Source organism: Hyperoodon ampullatus, assembly GCF_949752795.1.
Source record: "Hyperoodon ampullatus genome assembly, chromosome: 8".
Lineage (NCBI taxonomy): Eukaryota > Metazoa > Chordata > Mammalia > Artiodactyla > Ziphiidae > Hyperoodon > Hyperoodon ampullatus.
The window spans coordinates 97,528,163-97,551,004 of record NC_136921.1 but is presented as its reverse complement, the minus strand read 5'-3'; the positions used below and the strand labels follow the sequence as shown (position 1 = coordinate 97,551,004).

The 22,842-nt window shown below is 37.4% G+C and overlaps 1 pseudogene across 1 annotated transcript in view; it reads right to left on the bottom strand.

Moving 5' to 3' along the window:
* Nucleotides 1-22,842, bottom strand: part of LOC307057536 (coiled-coil domain-containing protein 150-like) — a 187,874-nt pseudogene that overhangs the window by 164,524 nt on the left and 508 nt on the right. The window contains exons 2-9 of the transcript in view: nucleotides 15,937-16,100; nucleotides 14,366-14,585; nucleotides 14,066-14,244; nucleotides 12,168-12,236; nucleotides 6,823-6,939; nucleotides 5,654-5,773; nucleotides 2,594-2,637; nucleotides 1,001-1,093 (exon numbers count right to left, since the gene is read on the bottom strand). The product of the transcript in view is annotated as a coiled-coil domain-containing protein 150-like (transcript). The remainder of the gene's footprint in view (nucleotides 1-1,000; nucleotides 1,094-2,593; nucleotides 2,638-5,653; nucleotides 5,774-6,822; nucleotides 6,940-12,167; nucleotides 12,237-14,065; nucleotides 14,245-14,365; nucleotides 14,586-15,936; nucleotides 16,101-22,842) is intronic.

The following is a 22,842-nucleotide window of genomic DNA, read 5'->3' as shown; positions in this document are numbered from 1 at the left end:
GCAGGCTCTACAGAGCAGGCTCAGTAGTTGTGGCGCACAGGCTTAGCTGCTCTGCAGCATGTGGGATCCTCCCAGACCAGGGCTTGAACCCTGTTCCTTGCATTGGCAGGCAGATTCTTAACCACTGTGCCACCAGGGAAGCCCTAGCTATATTATTAAACTTCTCTGTATATCAACTTTCTTATCTTTAAAATGGGAATAATAATAGTTCTAAAGAAGTCCTATTGAGAGGATTACAATTTGTTAGTAACATGAAGTGCTTAGAATTGTGCCATGACTGTAGTATGGATTCAGTAAATGTTAACTATCATTTATAGTAAGAGTAGTAGTAGTTACTGTTATCATTATTTTATGAAAGATCACATTTTGTATTTTCTTTATCATAAAGACAGCATAACAACACTATGATCCTAACATTGAAATAATCAAATTGTACTAACAAAAAGTTCTTTTAAACGATCGATACTATTTCTTTGGGCCCTATGAGAAATAACTCGGTTGCTTGCATATGTGGTGACTCCTTTCCATATACATGCATATAGAGAAAACATCAGCTAAATTTGGGAGCCACCATCCCACGTAAAATGATTGCACATAACTCCAAAATCAGCAAGTATTTATTCGGTTCCTACTGTGCTTTGCCATAGAAGATACAAAGAAAGTATAAGATAGCCCTTGGCATTGAACTGCTTAGAGTTTCATAGGGGGAAATAAAAGGTATACATTTAGTGAGTAAATTAGAAAGCAAACAAGGCAAAGTTTAAACTAGTGCATGGTTTAGCAGTATATCTCAAATACCTACGTATCACAGGAATTTAGAGGGTGAAATGGGAAATGTGGTTAATTTGATGATGTTTCACAAATGAAGTAAATCTTATGGAAATAAAAATTTTGGATGATGGCAATGGTATGAATTCATGTAACCAGGATTAACCTTGGTTCTTGGTTCTTTAACTGAACAAAATTAACATCTAAACACTAGAGAAACGGGAAGATTTACCTGTGCTTTTTCTGATGCTTCACAAAGGGATATTATTTCAGACCTCAAATATGCATTTTCTTCATGTTCCTTGTTGAAAGACAACTGTATATCCTACAGGAAAAAAAAGAATTTCTCTTTTTCTACATGTAAGAGCTATTACATGTATCTCTATCAAAATACCTGTTCTGTATTGTGGCTAGTACCAATTCAAGTTCTAATATACATAGATAAGTGTCTTATAAAGGATTTTTTAAAATCTTGATATATCCAACTCCCAAACTTCTCTTAATTTATAAATTATTTATCAAAACTATTTATTAAAAATATTCTCATACTGGGACTCCAATTAGAAAGAATTTGCCTAAAAACAAACCTTGATATTTACCTGGTATCCTTATGTCAAAAAAATTCTACTAAGATGAAATATTTTTAGTTTATGTTACATACACATTTCTTCCTATTAGTAGTATGAGCTAATTATTTCAAAGAAACACATGCAAGGATCTTTTAAAATTATAAGTAGGGGAAGAGATCTTCATCAAGGAATACCTGAGGGTGGAGCAGAAGAAAGCACCTTTGCTCTGTGAAAAAAAAATGTTCTCTTTGAGATGAGGGAAAGGTGATAGGGATGTGAGTTTTGGGCTGGGTTTTACCTAATAGGTACTTAGTCAAATGGGGAAGAACAAAGTCTAAGTCCTCTTCCTTCAGAGAGAGAACCACTTTTCTAGCTTTCCAGAAGAAGCATCTCAAGAAAAGTTAACATCATATAACATCTACACCATGAGATTGATTTAGAAATGTCTTGATATAAAAGTAGCAACATTTATCCTATTTTTTATTTTTTATTGTGGTAAAATACACATAACAAAATTTATCATTTTAACCATTTTTAAGTCTTTTTAATGAAATGTCTTTTTTATTGAAGTATAGTTGACTTACAATATTGTGTTAGTTTCAGGTGTACAGCACAGTGACTCAGTTATATATAATAATAATACTGTTAATATTATATACAAATATACATTATATTATTATATAATTACATATAACAATATGTATTCTTTTTCAGATTATTTTCCCCTGTAGGGGAAAGGGGCGGGGAAGGATAAATTCGGAGGTTGGGATTAACATATACACACTACTCTATATAAAATAGATAACCAGCAAGGGCCTACTGTACAGCACTATCCTCATTTTAACTATTTCTAAGAGTACAGTTCACTTAAAACTATTTAAGTATTAAGTGTTAAATTCAGTGGTAGTAAGTACATACATTCATGTTGTTGATAAACCATCACCAAAAATAGTTAATATTTCTTACATTTCATAAAAAAAGCTTCACAGCAATTCATTTGCAATAGGTATAAAATGCAAATAAGTCTCATTAGTTTTGCCAACTCACCTTTTTTCAAACTATACTAACCTGCATGAAATGATTTATTTCCTAATACCCAGTTGACAACAGTTCTGGATATACACTCATTTACACTGAAACTTTTTTTCATAAAGATTTTAGGAGAATCAGAAGGACTGTAAACCAACATAAGTAAGGAAATACTATTTAGTGAAGAGATGAAAGAAAACCTCTGTACTCAAAACCTCAAAACCTACCTTATTTTCTTCAACCAACTTGGAAATGAGGTCATCTCTAGAAACTAAAAACAAAAAAAGTCCACACAACTATGATGATAATAACTTACAAGTACATTGAAATCACATGGTATTTTCCCTGAGAAACTTTGATTAAAAAAAATTGTTTTCGTCTGTAGTTTGCAGAAATAAGGAGAACGCAAGTATTTCTATCATATTTTTATAGACTGGAAACTAAATCCTGAAATTATCAAGAAACTAGTCCACAGTCACGTACTATGGTAAATGAAGTCACGTTTTACTCAATGCACAGATGATGATGAGTCTGAGGGATTTCAACACAGAGAGGCACACAATCAAAAAGATCAAAAAGCCTTTTGTTAGATTACTCTGACAAAGGCTCAATAAAGACAGGGAGATCAGTTTAGTAGCTGTTGCAGTAACCCAAGTGTAAAACAATGGGAGCTGGCTCTGAGGTAATGATGCAGAAGGAAAAGACTTGTGAAAAGCAAGCAGGGAGAATTGTCAGGACTTGGTGACTGACCAGTGGTGTAAAGGCAATAGATGAGTCAAGGAAAATATCTAGTGTACAGACCTGGACAGTGGGGGTGGTTGGTGGATTCTAACAGGGAATTCAGGGCAAGGAGCAGGTTTGGGGGATATAATGAGTAAAAATGACTGCAACACTTAAGCTTTCATCATGTGTTTTGAGGTATCTGCAAAGCATCTAAATATAGATGATTAGTTGGCAGTAAGATACCATCTGGAGCTCAGGAGGATGATTTGGTGTAGGAAAAAAAAAGATTTGAAACCACTCAGAGTATGTATATACAGTGAAAATAAAACCAAAGGCAGAAATAGGAGAACAGTTTGGCACTGTATACTAGTAGCCAAGAGATATAAACTTTTCTGAGGTTAATGTTTGGCTTCATAGAAAATTCATAAAGATCTATTAGTTTTGTTTCACTTAAAAATTCTAAAGCCAGAAAATTATAAAACATATAAAAACTCATTTTATTTAGGATATACTCAGAAAAACTGTACTTCTTGAAAATAAGTCCAAGACTCATTTTAAGTCAATTCTAATTTAACATATGTGAAGGATCAAAAAGATAAACTACATGATCTATTTTGAAAATTCCACTAGCCAAAGAAAGACTAAAAGGGGAATGTTTATCCTACTTTGGAGAACAATTTAATCACTTTGATTAATGTGTGTGTAATACACACACATATACACACACATATATACATATAATGTTTATTGCTAATAAATAAACAATTATTAATAAATAAGTGCATTTTAAAATTCATTGAAGCAAATATCTAAAGGCATTCCTTTTATTAATATAGTTAGAATAACTATTTGTACCTTAAAGTAATAAAATTGCATGCATGTAAAGCATCTATTATTCACTATGAAGCATATAGCTGGTATTCAGACAGGCTTCCTTTTTTATGTTAATTTGAATTACTGTTATTCTAATCTCAATGTTTTTAATGGTCTTCCATATATTCTTACAAAACTCAAAAAGCATTAATCCATTAAGAAAGTAACATTTTAAAAAATCACTTAATCAGAAGGACAACTAATATAATAGAAAGATCTGTGTTTGGTCCCAGCTATTCTATTTACTGTGGGTCGTCCACTATAGATCTTTTCACCCTTTTGTAGAATGGGGTACATTTTCTTATCTTTCTCACTAGTTTGCTGTAAGGCTCAAATGGGATAATGTGGTAGTACAATAAAATGTAACATGTATTTGTGTAGGCATGCAGTCACAGGAAGACAGAAAATTATTTAGGGACATTATCAGTGAGAACTTCACAGAATAATTCATTACTCAACAACTATATGGAAAAAGAATACTTTCTGCTAAAAGCAGTAAGTAAAAGCATTGAATGGGTTACCCTTTATGGTTTCTTTTTTCTAATTTTCATTTCCCTTTTGGTATTCCCTGTCCTCATTACAGCCACAGAGCAGGCGGGCCACAGTGGCACGAACATTGGGTTTGGAGTTAGAAGATCCAAGTTGAGGCCTCACTTCACCATTTATTCATTTTGTAACTTTAGGAATTACAGATAGTTTTGTGTATTACATGAGATAACATATGTGAAAGCCCTGTGTAAACCGTGAAGTGTTATTCATGCGTAAAGCACTGCACTGAAACTCTGTGTGATCTCTATAGTGAGATCTACCTGAACACTGCTGTTACAATTATATACTAACAAACAGTCGTCAGATAAGGGCTGTTGCGTTGGAAGAAGCATGTCTCTGAGCAGCCTGGGATCAAGTCTAGACACTTCCATTTCCTAGCTCTGTCACCTTTTAGGACTATTTTTTATTTTAATTTTTTTTTTTTTTTTTTTTTTTATTTTTTTTGCGGTACGCGGGCCTCTCACCATTGTGGCCTCTCCCGCTGTGGAGCACAGGCTCCAGACGCACAGGCTCAGCGGCCATGGCTCACAGGACCCAGCCGCTCCGCGGCATGTGGGATCTTCCCCGACCGGGGCACGAACCCGTGTCCCCTGTATCAGCAGGCGGACTCTCAACCACTGTGCCACCAGGGAAGCCCAGGACTATTTTTTAAAACAGACGTTTTTTCCTCCTCAAACGAGTAGTTAATCTAACCTCTCTCTATGGTACCTTACAACTATCCTTTCTACAAATACCAGTTGACCAAAATAGGTCGATAACCTGAAGAATAGAGAGTCTGACATGATAAATCGTTAGAATCAGTAGGATAGCAAGGATTAATGACCTCATTTCCTTATTAGCATTCTATTATCCAATATTCAATCTAGATTTATAGGACCCAAATGTTCCCAAGTCCACAGTTAAATAAACCTGAAAAAAATCCACATAAGTTTACAATTAAGAGGGTCAAATTCTATTTTATTACCAACATTCTCTGTCTTTCTCAGTGCCACAGATAAAAAGGAAATCAGCAACTTTTTACATTCAGGTCTGTGGGAAATACCAGTAACACTGGCCACTTCGAGAATTTGGAATCTTAAGAGTTTTCACATAAAATCTCAAAAAACTAACAAAAGTGTAATTTCTAGCATCTGTTTTCATACCTAGATCAGACTTGAGCTGTGAGGTAGCGGTCCCCAACTCTCCTTTCTGTTGTCCCTCCTGTGCCAGTAGTTCTTGGGTGGCCAGAAATCAGCAACGCAGTTTTGCTGCAAAATTTGCACCTGAAATCGTATAAGAAAAACTCCTTTTCTGTAAGGTAAAGATTTCTACTAAGCTAACTTATAGCACAGGTGTAAGGCAGATTTTTCTGATCTTAATGTTCCTGGAGGAAGAAGCGGTGTTTATGTGTTACAGTTAAAAGATCTCAACAGACTGCAGTGTCTTACAGCAGTGCTGTCCAGGAGAACTTTCTGTGCACTCTTCAACAGCACTCAGAATGTGGCCAGAGTGAGTGAGGAACTGAATCTTTAATTTTGTTTAATTTTAACAAATAAAATTAATTTTCATTTAAATAGCCACATGTGGCTAGTGCCTACTATATTGGCAGTATAAAGTATAGCAATAAAGGATCATTTGCAAATTCTTTAAGTAGAATCCTCTTTATTCTACTTAAGGACATTGTAGAAGGACAGCACTCATTAAAATAATAAAAATTATGGAATCTAATAATAGGTATTATGATTTGAAACTACTAATTGCCTCAGTACTTAGAATTTTAAATATTCTAAATTACATATAGATATTTCAAATAACAACTTTGATGAAAGCAAAAATATTATGCTAAAATAATGAGACTTGAAAACAGCAATGTAAACACATTCCTGATTATCTGACTTATTCCTTGCTTCAAATGTCAGCTCAGTTTAATCTTTCTTTTCTATGCACATCATATACAATACATATAGCATGAGACTAGGTCAGTGCCTTCCAAAATCAACTCTTGGAACAGAGATTATATGGTGTAGAGGGAAGGATTCCCTCCCAGGAACTAAGAGTTCACTTCTGTAAAGCCTGAGACAAAATAACCTCTCTGTCCTTAGCTCCTTCATTCATAAATTGAGAGCGCTGGACTAAATGGCATCAGAGTCTTTTCTTATTTTGCACTAAAATTTTTAAAATTGTAGTAAGAATGTTAATAGAGGAATACTAAAGAAAAGGATTTAATAAATCTAGAGGAAATAAGCAAAACTATAGGTTTGTAGGTAAAACATTGGCTTTTCCTGTTTCGTTTCACTTTCCCAATATAAACAAGGAGAGAAAATCTCTCTACCTGTTTCCGTTCCACCTCCACTGTTGATCCCATTTCTTGAATTTTGAGTAGCATGGCTGATCCAGATTTCTCAAGAGATTCCCTTAGGTGCTTCTCTTGAGACAGTTGTCTCCTTAGCTATAGAGCAACACTGCAGTTAGGCAAGACCAAGGGAACTTCATAGTAGTTTAACAAAGATCAAAGTCACCATGAAAAGTTTACCAGACACGCCATCTCACCCCCATTCTTTGTTCATTTATGACTACTCAGAGACATGCTTTTGTTTCTCCCTAACGGATAACCTTCTAGGAAATGCAGAGTCAAATTTGTTACCCTCATCTTCCTACTGTGTAAGTCTGTTTTCCAAACTGTGGGTCAAGACGCATTAGTAAGTTGCAAGAAGCACTTGAAAAAGGGGGGAGAAAAGAATACAAAGAAAATATCAGAGCACATAGCAAGTAATAAGGAAGGGTAAGTACTGCTTCATGAAATGTTTGTGTATATGCATGTATGTATGGTGTTGCAGTGTAAAATATGTCTTACAATGTATTGCTGTCAAAAGAAGTTTGAAAAACACTAATATGTCTTAGTATATGTATTTTCTGTATTTCTCTATTTTCTAACTTTATTTTTTAACTCTTTATTTTCCTGTATTTTGATTTCTTCACCTATATATATATATATATATATATCTTTTTTATCCCATAGTATTATAAACATTCCTCTGAAAGCCGTTTCAATTATGTACTGGAATTTTTTTTTTCATGTATTGGAACTTAAAAATCAAAACAAATAATGAAGTAGTTGCTAAGCAGCAGACAAAAACAACACTCAAGAATTTGGGTACACTGACCTTATTTCTATCAATAAATGACTATAAAATGAGTCAGATAAAGATACAAAGAAGGTTAAGAGTCTCTTTTATCATGAAGTAAAGAAATCCTTTCTAATTTAAATGGGAACTGAAAAATGCTGTTCCTTTTATGAAGTGACGTTAAATTGAAAGAATTTCTTTTTTAATTTATTTACTTATTTATTTATTTTTGGCTGCGTTGGGTCTTCGTTGCTGCACGTGGGCTTTTTCTAGTGGCGGTGAGTGGGGGCTACTCTTCGTTGTGGTGCGCGGGTTTCTTGTTGTGGTGGCTTCTCTTGTTGTGGAGCATGGGCTCTAGGTGAGTGGGTTTCAGTAGTTGTGGTGCACGGGCTTAGTTGCTCCGCAGCATGTCGGATCTTCTCAGACAGGGCTCGAACCCATGACTCCTGCATTGGCAGGCGGATTCTTAACCACTGCGCCACGAGGGAAGTTCCAGAAATTCTATTTTTAAACCCCAGTAAACATGACGTAAGAGTACACTTTATAACTCTTCTCTACATTGTACATATGCACTTTATATGTGTTTTCTTGAAGGATGATATATTTAACAATTTCCGAAGTTTTTAAAAAGTGAAATGAGTTGAAAAATATGTTGACACGAAATAGTTACAAGATAGCCCATTTTGGAAATGTTCTATGATTTTCTTAACCATACACCTAATATTGAACATTTGGACATTTCCAGTGTTTTGTTATTCTAAATACTGTTCTGCTGAACATGCTTGTGAATAAATCTTTCACTGAATTTCTGATTACTTCCTAGGGATAAATCCTCCAAAAGGAATCACTAGGTTAAAGGTATAAACATTTTTTAGACTTTTGATACATTTTGTAATTCTTCCAATTTTACCTTATCAGTAGTATTTGAATAAATCTCATCAGCACTACAGATTATCACTTTCTTAAATCTTTGCTAATAAATAAAAAACAACACCTTAATATTTTTGCATTTCTTTGGTTCCTAGTGAGATTAAACATTTTCTAATATGGTTATTAGTTCTTTATATATTTTCTGAACTGTTCTTATCTTTTGCCCTCTGTTTTTTTAAGCCAATTTAAGTTCTTTAAAAGGGAAGATTATTAACTGTCTAGTTTTGTTATGTTGTATTAGTTTTGCTTTTTTATACATATATAAGATTTTAATTTTTATATGGTCAAACTTATCGAGCTTTTTATAATCCTGTTCCTTCTTTTCAAGCTTAGAAATTCCTTCCTTATCCAATAATCAGTTAAATATTAATATTAGAATCTCATTTAAGAATGAGCTATAGTTTTTGTTTTGGGCTATATTCTTCAGGTTTTATTTTAGTATCAGATTATAATCACTTTATAATTTAGAGTAGCATAATATACTTTTCTAAGCTCTACATCGAATTATATAGTATAATTTGCTCAAGATACAATTTAAGTGACTTATAAAAGGAATCTTTATTTGATAACTATACTACTAAGATATTCATCCCTAAAGCATTATGAAGGGCTATCAGTTAATCTATTTCATGTTCATCAGAACCAGATTTCATATATATATATATATTTCTTATCTCTTAGAAAGATATATACTGCATTTATTTTATCTTTGTATAGCCCTTTGTTATGGGCTGAACTGCATCCCTCTGAAATCCATATGTTGAAGCCCTAAACCCCAGTATCTCAAAATATGACTGTGTTTGGAGATAGGGCCTTTAAAGAGTTGTTTCAGTTATGAGGCCGCTGGGGTGGGCCCTAATCCAACATGACTGTTGTCCTTATAAGAAGAGGAAATTTGTACTCAAAGAGACACCAGGGATGTGTACACAGAGAAAAGACCATGTGAGGACACAGAAAAAAAGGCAGCCATCTGCAAGCCAAGGAGAAAGGACTCAGGAAAAAACCAAACCTGCTGATGATATTTTGATCTTGAAATTTTCACCTCCAGAATGGTGAGACATAAATTTCTGTTGTTAAAGCCACCAGTCTGTGGTACTTTGTTATGGCAGCCCCAGCAGACTAATACATCCTTCCTGCCTCACATACCCTCAAAATGTACCTATTTGACTAGCACAGTCCTTCTACAGGTCCTTGACAAGTTCCATGAAAATTCAACATTTTACTACAGCACCAAGAATTACGACTTCCCCAATAAAATAGTGTTAAGTGGCAATCCAAAGGATAGTCTTTTCAACAAATGGTGCTGGAACAACTAGACATACACATACACAAACTCACCCAAAGAATCTAGATACAGACCTCACACCTTTCACAAAAAATAATTCAAAACCTAAACGTAAAATGCAAGCTATAAAACTTCTAAAAGATAACATAGAAAAATCTAGGTGACCTTGGGTTTGGCAATGATATTTTATTAATACATATAATACCAAAAGTACAATCCAGGAAAAAAAATGGGTAAGTTGTACTTCATTAAAATTAAAAGCATCTGGGGCTTCCCTGGTGGTGCAGTGGTTGAGAGTCCGCCAGCCGATGCGGGGAACACAGGTTCATGCCCCGGTCCGGGAAGATCCCACGTGCCACGGAGCGGCTGGGCCCGTGAGCCATGGCCGCTGAGCCTGCACGTCCGGAGCCTGTGCTCCACAACGGGAGAGGCCACAACTGTGAGAGGCCTGCGTACCGCAAAAAAAAAAAAAAAAAAAATTAAAAGTGTCTGCTCTGCAAAAGACACTGTTAAGAGAATGAAAAGATAAGCTAGAGATTGGGAGAAAATATTTGTAAAACACGTACTGGATAAAGGATTGGTATCCAAAATATAAAAAGAACTCTAAAAACTCAACAATAAGAAAAAAACCCAGCTGCAAAGTGGGCAAATGATCTAAGATACCTCACCAAAGAAGATAGACAGATGGCAAATAAGCATATGAAAAGATGCTCAATATCACGTCCGTAGAAAACTGCAAATTAAAACAAGATACTGTACATACACCTATAAATTTGGCAAAAATTCAAAACACTGACAACACAAAATGCTGGTGAGGATGTGGAACAACAGGAACTCTCATTCACTGCTGGTGGAAACACAACATGGCATAGCCACTGCAACAGGTTGGCAATTTCTTGGAAAGCTAAACATAAGCTTATCATATGATAAGTATGAGTCATACTCCTAGGTATTTATCCAAAGGAGGTGAAAACTTATGTCCATATAAAAAACTGCATATGAATGTTTACAGCAGCTTTATTCATAACTGCCAAACTTGGAAGCAACTAAGATGTCCTTCAGTAGGTGAATGGATAAACTACGGTACATCCAGACAATGGATTATTGTTCACTGATAAAAAGAAATGAGCTATCAAACCATGAAAAGACATGGAGGACTAAATGCATATGCTAAGCGAAAGAAGCCAGTCCAAAAAGGCTACATGCTGTATGATTCCAACTAGAGAGACAGTGAAAAGATCAGTGGTTGCCAGGGGCTTGGGGAAAGACAGGGGTGGGGGAGAGAGGCGCGGGGTGATGTGTATGTAGAGCACAGGGCATTTTTAGGGCAGTGAAGCTATTCTGTATACTGTGATGACCAAAAAGTAAAACTTAATCTAAACTGTGAATTTAGTAATCATGTATCAAAACTGGTTCATCACAGACTAATACAGAATGTGAATAAGAGAGGAAGCTCTGGGGGTGGGGAGAAAGGATATATGGGAACTCTGTTTCTGTACAGTTTTTCTAAAAACTTAAAACTGCTCTAAAAAGAATCTATTAAAATAGCCAAAATATTTTTTAAAGCATGAAACAATATACTCCAACTAACAATGAACAATCATGCTTTTATCAGTAACTATTGGCAAAAAAAATACTCTACGTGAGAGAATGTCCCAGATAGCTACACTTACCACCCTAAACACACTGAAATTCATAATTTTTAAAATAGTGTAACTATTTCTGTTTTGTAAAACAGAATATTTTAAATAGAACTTGATCCTTTTGGTTTGGACTAATGTCAACTATTATTCTGTCAGGGAATATTGAGGTTTTTAGGCCACTGTCAAGGTGTATTGAACTGGTAATTCTTCTGACTCTTCCACTGCTTTCGGCTGCAAATTTTTAGTCCAACAACTTTTAGCAGCCACCTACTCCATAATTCCAATCTGTTATCTACTGAAATTTAGACTGAAATGAAAGTTTTAAGGTAAAATTAGATGAGCAGACTTATTAAAAGCTTTTCATTTTAAACACAACTTTAGTGTAAAAGGTCTTTTTATGTCCACTTAACTCTAGTATATGGGCAACTGCATGAGTTTCACGGTAACTGTTTCCCTCCTGGCTCAGAGAGCATTTATTTTTTATTTCTGGTTTTGTGGCAGTACTGGGGTGAAAGGAAGTCTTAATGTCACATACGGGCAGGCATAACTTCATGGGGCATATTTTTAAAGTCTTCCGAATAAACAGCCACATATTTTCTTCTTCAATGGTTTCTCTTCATTCTGTCCACTACCTTGACTTCCCCCTCTGCAATTCCAACGCCCCCTTCACCTTCCAGCTTCCTTTTTATCTTACCTCCTGAATTTTAAGGTTCATTTTACATTTTGTGGTCTTCAGTTCCTCTTCAATAATGGCTGCATTCTTCTAAAAATAGAAGGAGAAAAGGTTCTAAATAATCTGAAATGACAGGAAGAAACTGTCTACGGTATATCACAGTTCAAATCTAGACTTCTTGGGGGCAACCTATAAATGCTATTCTGAATACAGTTATAAACACTTCTTATTATGAGTCTAAAGTAATTATTACAATGAGATATTTAAAGTGATTTTATTACTTTCATTCATGACTTGTATCATATTCCCTTTCAGTTAATTAAAAAATGATTAGTCACATGTACCTCCTATGTAAAATTCAATAATCAGAGGAAAACCTGGTAATTGCTAGACATTTTTCTTACAGGGTATAGTCCTATTTTTTTAAGTACTCCATTTTTTCTAGCCTCAAATATTATCTATGCTTAGGAGTTGAGGATGAAAAACACAGCTTTCACTATTCATCCTCTTTTATATTATTATTAATGGCACTATAATCTAAGATGTAAAAACTCAAAGCTGTCCTTGCCTTCTTCTCTACCTTCAGCCCCTATCCAATACCACATTCTAACATATCTTTCCTCTCAAAATGCCACAACCGTAGTTCAGACCTAATAAGGTCTATGTCTCAAATAAGGCAATGGATTCCTAATGGGTTTTCCTATCTCCAATCTCTTCTCCTATAATTGATACTCTACACTACTGCTAGATTACTTTTCTTGTTTTCAATTATGTCACTTTCTTATCAAAAATTTAATCACTCCCCATAGGATCAAGCCCAACTACTTAATTATTCTTGATTTTGAGATCCTCTATGACGTTATCCCTTGCCAATTTCCAACTTATTTTACACAAACAATCCTCACTCCTGTCCAGCTAGTTTATGCATTGCCTCCTAACTGCACCCAAGGGAAAGATCTAGGTTCAAATCTGAGTTACAGGAAGAAAACAGGCAAGTGTGATCTCAGAGAGATGACTTCTCTCTGAGCCCCAGTACACTCATCATTAAAATAGAGACAGTAGGGCTTCCCTGGTGGCGCAGTGGTTGAAGTCCGCCTGCCGATGCAGGGGACACGGGTTCGTGCCCCGGTCCGGGAAGATCCCACATGCCGCGGAGCGGCTGGGCCCGTGAGCCATGGCTGCTGAGCCTGCACGTCTGGAGCCTGTGCTCCGCAATGGGAGAGGCTGCAACAGTGAGAGGCCCGTGTACAGCAAAAAAAAAAAAAAAAAAAAGAGAGACAACAATATCCTACATCTTGAGGTTTTGCAGAGATTAAACAAAACATGTTTTAAACAAAATAAAATCTGTTACACTGCCTGGCCTGTGAAGGGAAAACAAAATCATTAGTTTTTTTTCCCTAGTCTTATTTTTTGCTGCCTCTGTGTGAGGTCTTTTAAATGTCCTCACCTCACTGCTTTGCCTTCTAAAGGCTCATCTCAAGTCCCATGTCTTCCTTGAAGCCTAGCCTAATCTGTTCTAGACAGGACATGTGTACCTTCTCAAACCCACCTGAATACAGAACACTTAGTTGGCAATATTTGCTTATTGTCCTACACTGTCCTTTAATATTTCTTATACCCTTCTTTTCTCTCTTTTCTCCTGCTGTGCCTTGTGCTCCCAGCTAGCATACAAGCTCTTGTAGAGCACAGACTCCCTCATATCTCTGGATCTGCACAGTCACAGGTAGAGGGTAGGAATCTATAAATACTCAATTACCGACAGCACACAATGTTATAGGCTATCGATGTAGATAAATTTCAGATGTCAAGAATCCTCACACCAACATCACCTATTTTTAAAAGTCAGCTTTATGGGTCTGTTGCCTCCTCCAGCTAACACATTAACAGTGAGTTTGTATTCCAGAACTCTGGACTCAAACCTTTGTCTCTGAGGCAAGCTGCAGAGTCACAGTCAACCTTTGCACCTCATCTTGTGCCGTGTCTTCTTTCTCTTTTACATCTCTTAGTTGCTGGCACACATTCATCACTTCCAGTTGCAATAGCTTCAGATCCGTGGAATGCTCCTCCTGTGTGGTATTCAGTCTTTCCTTCAGAAAATCTATCAGACAGGACAGGAGGGTCATCAAGCAGTTTAAAGAAGGTCAGGAAAGGAAAAGAATCATGAACTCATCAAGCACCCACACAGGACCGAATTTCTGATGACTCTCTTCTCTCTATACCTGTTTTCTGTGGGTTCAAATCTTTTTCAGTTTGCAGATGAAGATGTTCATCTTCAAGGACTGGATGAGGCTTTCCAGACGGCACATTCGATTTACCAGAAACTCACAGTTCTTCCATAAAATATCTGTTTTTCCTGAACAAATTATTTCATTCTGGATAGGGCTAATGATGTTCTGGCTCACAGGCTCTTCTAAATATTTTGGAGTTTCCAAGTGGCCTCTGGACAAAGATCCCAATATAACAATATTATAGGGTAATCCCAACCATCGAATCAATGTAATACTTCTACTGAGTATAAAAACTATAGTCTTTAGTTAACCAGTATCTGATAGCCCCTGCAAATTTAAACATAGAGAGCACTATTAGGTAAAGAGGACGAGACCAATGTGGGATGGGTAAAGACCACTGATTTTTTTTTTTTTTTTTTTGCGGTACGTGGGCCTCTCACTGTTGTGGCCTCTCCCGTTGCTGAGCACAGGCTCCGGACACACAGGCTCAGTGGCCATGGCTCACGGACCCAGCCACTCCGTGGCATGTGGGATCTTCCCAGACCGGGGCACGAACCTGTGTCCCCTGCATCCGCAGGTGAACTCTCAAGCACTGCGCCAGCAGGGAAGCCCAAGACCACTGATTTTTTAACGGTTATTTTAATCGGAATTTTTTGTAAACTTATTTTGTATGTAAAAGCAAGTGATATATAAAACAGGTTAAATGCTAATTCTATAATGGTAAACTAAGAATTAAAGTGAGCATGGAGGCAGTATTTCACATCCTTTTTAGAAAATTTTTAAACGAGGTGATAATAAATATTCCCATTTTGTTCTAACATACTCAACACTGGTACAAATTTAATCTTTGCTGAAGAGTTATTTATTCTACCTGTGCTATAATACCAACTATACCAATTTTAGGTCTTCATAAGAGACACTCAGGAAATACATACGTAATTTTAAAGACAATCACACCAGTAAATTCAACATTGGCCACTTAAGCACCCAGATTCCTCAAGGCCTTTTGACAATCTAACTTTTAATGGCAATAACTTCTTCAGGAGCACAAAGGAAAAACACAGTTCTTCTTTTGAGTACTTCATTCTAAACTATGAATTTTTTTTAAGACTTATAACCTTTCTTTTAATTTACAATAAATTTGGAGAAAGAAAATACAGACCATATTAATGGCATGAATCAAGTTGTAGATGTTCACCTTAACTAATATCAAAGTCTATTTTTATTTTTAAAAAAGGCCCCAATTTTTTTTTCTAATTATGTAAAAAATTACATTTGTTTTTAATCAAGTATTGAGGGAGAATAGGATATCAAAGTTTGTGCACCTAATTAACACACTTTAAAAATCTGTTTAGAATAGTGGTAGTAGCTCCATTACAGGAGGACAACTCTTTATCTTGCAAATATTTCCTAATTAGTATTCTAATGTTATTTCTCAATTCTTTTCTAAGTACTTATTTCACCTGCCAAACCACCCACACTGTGACTCCTTATTAGTAACCAGTGAGGCAAAATTTCTTCAACCTACAAAGATATTGTAACACAATTTTTTTATTTGTTACCTTTTCTCACCAAAGTCCAACATTATTAGGTCATCCCTCAGAGAACTGGTCTGTTCCTCAACTATTCTCATCCTTTGCTGAAGTACCGTGAATGTTTCAGAAGCTGTAACATTGAAGCGGGCTGGAGAGAAGACTGGTCTGGACATTGTAGTTTCCATATGCACCTGAGATTAAAGTCACAATATTAGTGTAGTCGGTTCTATTATTGTTCAGAATAGCCACTGCCCCTTCCTGTGGAGGATTATACATCCCTGTCCTGTTGAGCTTGGAAATGGCCATGTGTCCTGCCTTGCTCAATTAAATGTGGGTAGAAGCTTTAAGAGCCAACTTGTCATTCATCATCTCTTTTCCCTTCTCCATGCGATGAGCAACATCCCAGAGAGGGCCTGCTCCATGTGCCAAGATCCCAGAGTAAAGATTACATGAGCAGAGCCATGGCCCATCCTTGACATACAGTGTGAGTGAGCAAGAAACTAATGTTGTTATAAGCCGCAGATTGTTAGGTAGTTTGTTACTGCAGCACAGTCTAGTCTAACCTGTCTGCTACTATTAGACATACATTAGGACCTATGACTTGGCAGAAGAAGTTATTACCTCTTTTCATTGCCAGCCATTTTCATTTTAACATATTCCCATCCAACTGTTCTGAAAACAAAACAAAACAACACTCTACAGTACTTGGATCTCTGAGCAGTTGTCATAAAATAGGTTTACCAACTACCTTGAAGCAGTGACTTTTAAAAAGAACTTGCAAACATAACTTCATAGCAAAGACTCTTTTACACTTACTGACATCAAATTTCCAGACCCCTCCCGCAAGACCACATGAGAGTAAATGGGAGTAGTGAGACTATTCTTTCAGGTATTAGTGACAGAAGCAGAATCAGCTTATAAGAAGTCCCAACATTTAAACAAATCATGTGCTCAAAGTTCAATGACAAGATCATTGGTGGAAACTTTAAGGACATTTTCCTGCAACTCTATCCTGTTGCAGACAGTTCTATACTAATCAAACCATAAACCTTAAGCATCACTAGCAATGGTGTATCTGTGGGAATGTGTTCACAAAGGCCCCACCTGGGATATTCGTAATACAACTTTCTCTCCAACTTGCTGTGTGATTAGATGCCTCCCCGAGGTATCCCAGGCAATGGAAGTGGGGACTCCCTTAGGTTCAAGTCACTGAAGGTGGTCCCCAGGACCCAGAGAAGGAATTAAAGAAGTCTTAAAACTGGTGGCAGGATTTTAGGGGGCACCAGCGGAAAGGCTGAGCTTCTTGCCAATGTAACACTGTTACAGCCCCTGAGGACAGCTCTCTAACCACCTTCTGTCTTTCCCCCACTGGTCCCAGACAACGGCCTGTTTCTCTCTTTTTACTTAAAACAAAACAAAACAAACCACAAACAAACAAACAAATACTTTACTGAGGAATAGTTGACAAATATAACTGTATACATTTAAAGTGTACAACATGATGATTTTATATACATATACCTTGCAGAATGGTTACCAAGATCAAAATAATTAACACATCCACATAATTAACAACCTCACATAGTTGACGTAAGTAACTTTTTTTCTTTGTGGTAAGAATACTTAAAGATCTACTCTCAGCAACTTTCAAGTATACAATACCATATTATTAACTATAGTCACCATGTTATACATTTGATCCTCAGAATGTCTTATTTGAAAAGGCAACCTGCAGAATGGGAGAAAATATTCGCAAACCATATATCTGATAAAGGGTTAATATCCAAAATATATAAAGAACTCATACAACTCAGTAGCAAAGGGAGAAATAATCCAATTAAAAAATGGGCAGAGGGCCTAAATAGACATTTTTCTAAAGAAAATATACAGGTGGCCAACAGGTACATGAAACGATGCTCAACATCACCAATCATCAGGGAAATGCAAATCGAAATCACAAGATAGTAGCTCACACCTGTTAGAATGGCTAGTTTTAAAAGACAGATAACAAACGTTGGCAAGGATGTGGAGGAAAGGGAACTTTATGTACTGTTGGTGGGAATGTAAACTGGTACAGCCATAATGGAAAACAGTATGGAGGTTTCTCAAAAAATTAAAACTTGAACTACCATATGATCCAGCAACCCCACTCCTGGGTATATATCTGAAGGAACTAAAATCAATATCTTGAGATATCTGCATATCCATGTTCACTGCACCATTATTCACAATAGCCAAGAGATGGAAACAACCTAAACGTCCTTCAGTGGATGAACAGATAAAGATGTGATGTACATATATATATATATGGAATGTTATTCAGCCACATGAGAGGAAATCCTGCCATTTGCAGGATGAATCTGGAGGGCATTATGCTAAGTGAAATAAGCTGGACAGAGAAAAAACAGTGTGTGGTTATCACTTATATATGGACTCTAAAAACCAAACAAACCAAAAAAATCTGATTTCATAGAAACAGAGAATAGAATGGTGGTTGCCAGGGGCTGGAAGATAGGGGAAATGGAATGATGTAGGTCAAAGGGTACAAATTTTCTTTTTATTCTTATTTTGTGCTCCTGACCAAGATTTCTCTCCTTTGTGCTGCTCTATAAAACAGAATGCATTTCCGACACACATAACCTTTTTGAATTCTTTAGATTTTCTGTTAACAAACAGCTTAAGGACAGGGGGTAAAGAAGTTCTCTTCTATTAACTGCTTTTCATGCTTTCAATTCATTCTTGAAGGGAATGACAAAAGTAGACACAGATATTAATAGAGTCTCTGGATACACAAAGATGTGAAGCAAGGTTCATCTACATTTCTGAAAAAAGCCAGGTTTGGAGTTTCCTGCTCAGGTGACCACATGGGCCAGGACAGTGTGCCTCAGGTAACAGAAAGAAGAGCCTCGAAGACAAACCTTAGGGCTGGTTCTACTGCCATGAAACCAGGGCTAGGGTTGGGGGAACCACCAATAGTGTGGGGTGGGAAGGAAAGAGAGAGGTAACAGTGAAGAAACACCAGATGGGTTTACCCTCCATTCCATTTTCTGTCACCTGCTGTCTGGCTACTGCCAACAGAGAAAGAAACCAGGCCTGGGGTTGGGAGAAAAGGATGGAAAGGGTGTTTAATTGGGTTTGTGACAGGCAGTTGGCTCCTTTGTCCTACCTCCAAAAGAAGTTGAAAAGTTCCTGTCTCCACCCTCCCTTACAGCTGGCACATCCATGTCACATATCCTGGCCAGTGAGACTTTAGGCAGAAGTTTACAAGAAGCTTCTGGGAAGACTTTTTTTTTCTGATAAAAAGAACAGAAATGATGGCACCTGTCCTTTCCTTCCCCTGTATGATACCCGGAGCTCTGAGGGCTCTCTTTAAGTCAGCCATGCAGTACCTCACTGTTAAATGTAAACAAAGAGTCGGGGATCACCAGCATCTGAGAAACAAGGAAAAGGCCAGAGAAGCTCAGATTAACCTGACTTTTTGAAATAAAACTAGTAACCTCCAAACTTTGCTTATGTGAGAAATATAAACTTCTGTTTAGTCACACTTTCCTGTTGCTTGCAACAAAAGCAGTCCTGGAATACATAGTAGTCCCAGATAATAGTTGGTAGAGAAATAGGAGGAAGGAGGAGGTAAAGAAAATGACAAGCGGTGCCGGAGGTGGGAGGGGAGGGCAATTTCTGTGGCAATGTGTTAGGCCCAGGGAGCTGAATATAATATAGAGGACTGTCTAATTAATTTAGGTCAGAAGTCAGATACATAATACTAACACAAATATAAAAGTTCATTTTTGGAAAAAAAAATACAGAAAATGGAGTACAAGTTTCCCACATATTTTTAACAAGATGCAGATTCCCACCTAAATTTTTTTCACGTAATTGTCGAAATGTCATAATTTTGCTGTTATTTCCCCAAGGTACCCAAAATAGATATAAAAGGCTTACATAACCTTACAAGGTATGTGTGCGCATTCAGCCATAAAAACAAGATGGAAAACAACACAAATTAAATGGCTTCATTTTCTCAGAAAAGAGAAAGTAAGTCTATATGTGTTTAGGTAAGAATTTGATTGGCATCATCACTCACACCCACCTGAACCTGGTCTAGACTGGAGCGTCTCAGGCTTCTGGAGAGAAAAAATACTCTCAAACAAAAAGGAAGAAGAAACTTGGCCCCCAGCCTCTGAGGGAGAGGAGGTTTATAGAAAATTCATGCTAAGGAGGGAGAGATCGAGGTGCCTGGGGCACTGACTGACGGTGGGCAGAGGATAAAGCTTTTGAGTGAAATACATGGTGTTGTCCTTGAAATATCCTCTTAGTCAATCAGTGAGGTTCAGGTCATCAAAGAAGTGGATTCAAAAACGAAACAAGACAATCTACCCTTTGAGGATTTATTACAAACAGGTCTCAGGGTTAGTTGAAAATTCTTCCCTACCCCCTCTCCACATGGGGAGAAAAACAATGTCAAGGTCAGGAGAGCCCTCAGAAACAAAAATGGAAGCAATGGTGGCCCCGTAGCGAGAGCAGGACAGCCTTAATATCCACCAGGAAGTCCCTGAGTACCTGCGAGCCTGTTAAAGGAAGAGTAAAGTAAGAACTTGGGATCCAGTGAATCCGTTGAGTTGAGGTTTAGAGTCAGGAGAGATTCTCATTTTCGTTGCAGTTGCTCATACCCCTGCCTCTCCTCCCTCATCCGGCAGGTCCAAGCAAGGGTAACAGAAACACCATGCCTCCACACACAATCCACAGGCCACCTGGAGGTCAGTGGCCGTAACTCTATGACTTCCATGCTCAGTAGACTTATAACTCTATATGTTATTAAGAAGTTACAGACTTTCAACTCTATCTATAACTTATGGGGATAGAAGCCATAACTCTTCTTACAAGAAGAGAACTTAGCTCTAATTGCTAATATTCCAGCAAAGAGACTATAGCTTGAACATATCTGTGCTTTGCTGTTTTTGAAAGGGAGTAAATATCATTGAATGCAGCCTTGAACCTAAGCCCTGATGCTTGATAGCAACGAGAATAAAAATACGAAGATATAAGCTTTTATTTTTAAAAAAGTTAATTCACAATTACTTTCCTAAATATATCATGATCAAATTAATACAGTGCTGTCTCTATGTTTAGGGAAAGTATTTCCAGAGAGCTCAGGTTACCTCACTGAAAGCATGGCATGAATAAGACAAATGCCATAAGTAATATACTAGTAAAAGCCAGGTGGCTTTGAAAAGGCAACACTTGCTTCTGTAGGCACAGGCTCCATTCTTATATCTGGCAATAGCTATAACTAGATGCTCTTGGTTCCAAAGTAACAGGCCAGGAACTCAGTGTTGCTTACCACAATCACTGGAAAATAATTTGGTCAGAAATATTTTCTTCATTCACTCATATGTCCAATAAACGTTTCCTGAACGCCTACCATGAGCCAGAAACTGTTTTGACACCAGGCAATACAGCAATGATAGAAAGAGACTAACTCCCTGCCCTCCTGGAGCTTATATTCCAGTTGAAGAAATAAGTAAAATATATAGTTTGTTCACTGGTGATAAGTACAATGGAGAAAAAGTAGGAAAGAGGATGGGAGGGAGGCTGTGGTGCAGGCATCCATTTTAAACAGAGCGGTCAAAGGAAACCTCCCTGAGATGATATTTAAGCAAAGACCTGGGAAGGAGGTACAGGAGTGACATCTGGATGGGACAGAAAGGTCCAGAAAGAGTGAACAGAGAGTGCAAGTCAGAAGGCCTGATGGGTCCACAAACAGTAAGGAGGTCAGTTTGACTGGGAAGCACAAAGTGAAGGCGAGAACAGTGGGAGATAAGGTCAGAGAGTAATAACAGGACAGGTTACATAGAGCCTTAAAGGCTATTGTAAAGGTCTGCCTTTACTTTCAGAGCTATTGGAGGGTTTAGAGTGGAGAAGTGTTGTGATCTACCTTAACTTTTAACTCGATCAGCCTGCCTAGATGGTAGCCAGGCAGAGATGGTAGAAAGACAACAGCAAAGTAGGAAGACCACTTGTAAAGCTACTACGATAACCCAAGGGAGATGCCGCTGGCTAGGACCAGGGTGCTAGCAACGGAACAGGCAGAAGTGGTCAGAGTCCAGACATATTTTAAAGATAGGTTTGGTTGATAGATTAGATGAGAAAGGATGCATTAGAAGGATGCATTGGATGCCATTAACTGAGACAATGAAAGCCTTTAGGAAGAACAAGTTTCAGGAGGAAAGATCAAGAGTTGTTTTGGAAATGTTAAATTAAAAACACGAAAGATGCCCAATACCTGACTGAACTTGTAGATTTGGAGTCAGGGGAGAAAGGTGGACCTTTCTCCCCTGACTCCAAATAAGGGATATAAATTCTGAAGTTGTCAATATATACATGGCTTTTAAAGCCGCGGAGACTGGATAACAGAGAACAGAAAAGATTCAAGGACCCAGTCCTGGGCGCTCCAAGATCAGTGTGGAGCAGACTGATCTAAGCCAGACTAACCCGAGCTTCACCTCAGTAAGGTCAGATTCTTAATCATTTTCTATCTTCAGAGCCCAGACAGTACATGGGACATTGTGGGTGGCAAACAGCGGTAGAGTTCAACAAAAACTTAACTTTGTTCCAGCCTAATTGGTAGGAGCTGGGGAAACAGCAATGAACGAATGTAAATTCCTGACACCTGCATTCTAACGAGTGGGCCAGGGAAGATAACCGGTGGCAAAACCATAACATTAACGAAATGGCTTTCCCAGGAACCTATAACGCCAACCTAACATATAAATAAAGAAAAGTCGGACTGGGGCTTATGCGCGGCCCTCTCTGGTGGCTATCCTTCCCCCGCTGGAGCCAGGTCAATGCAAACCTCGCTCCTAAACGGTTTTCATCGGCATCCAGCGCAGAAGCGCCATTAATCAGGCTCCTGAGGTCCAGAGGGCAAGAGTA